Source organism: Trichechus manatus, unplaced genomic scaffold (genome assembly GCF_000243295.1).
Source record: "Trichechus manatus latirostris isolate Lorelei unplaced genomic scaffold, TriManLat1.0 scaffold00272, whole genome shotgun sequence".
In the NCBI taxonomy this organism is placed as follows: domain Eukaryota; kingdom Metazoa; phylum Chordata; class Mammalia; order Sirenia; family Trichechidae; genus Trichechus; species Trichechus manatus.
In genome coordinates this window covers 2,070,273-2,071,449 of record NW_004444208.1, presented here as the reverse complement: position 1 = coordinate 2,071,449, position 1,177 = coordinate 2,070,273, and positions in this window count along the sequence as shown.

Genomic DNA, 1,177 nt, shown 5'->3' with positions numbered 1-1,177 from the left:
ACTTTATAATGAGGAAACTGTGGTGCCATAGAAATAAGTAATTTGACCATTTTTTATATATATATATATATACACACACACACATATATATACACATATATGTACGTGTATATATATATATATATGCATATATAAACCAAAAACCAAACCTGTTGCCATCGAGTTGATTCCGACTCATAGTGACCCTGTAGGACAGAGCTGAACTGCCCCACAGGATTTCCAAGGAGCAGCTGGTGGTTTCCAACTGCCAACCTTTTGGTTAGCAGCCAAACGTTTAACCACTGCTCCACCAGGGCTCCTTTCTATATGTATATATATATATATGTATATATATACTCACACACATGTATATTTTTCTCTGTGATTTTTTTCTCTCTGTGATTCACTGTAGATATTTACATCTAATCTATATTCCAACTCAATAATTATTATCTTCAGTATGTATAATTCATTGAGTTCTTAATTTCAGGTAATTATTTTTTTTCACTCTTAGAATTTCCATTCAGTTCTTACTTAAAACACATTTTAGTTCTCTACCAAAATTCTCCGTCTTTTTTTTAATTCTTTAGATACATTAATCCTGGTGATTTAAAAGTCCAAGTCTGATAACTGTATTCTCTGGGTCTATTTCTAGTGTCTGTTGTTTATCTTGGTGTTTGGGTCACATCTTATCAACGCATACACTTCATTATTTTTGATGAGTGTCAGGCTTATATATGAAAAACTGTGGAGATAATGTTCTTCCAGAGAGGATTTACTTTTGCTTCTGGGAGGGCAGTTAGGCAAGAAGCACTAGCAATCCCAAATCACCTTAATCTAATCAGGAGTTGAAATGCCTCAAAGTTGTACTTCAGTCCCTGTGAGAACTGGTCTATTTGTGATTCACCCTTTCTCCTAAGATTTAGCCCTTTGGGATCCCAACCCAATAGTGTGTATATACACAGAGTCACTATACCAAAAAGAATTGGTCGACTTTCAACCATTTCAGGAGGTAACATATGATCAGGAACCAATGGTACTGAAGGAAGAAGCCTAAGCTGCACTGAAGGCATTGGCAAAAAACAAGGCTCCAGGAATTGACAGAATCCAACTGAGATATTTCAACAAATGGATGCAGTGCTGCAAGTACTCATTCGTCTATGCCCAGAAACTTGGAAGACAGCTACCCGGCCAACCA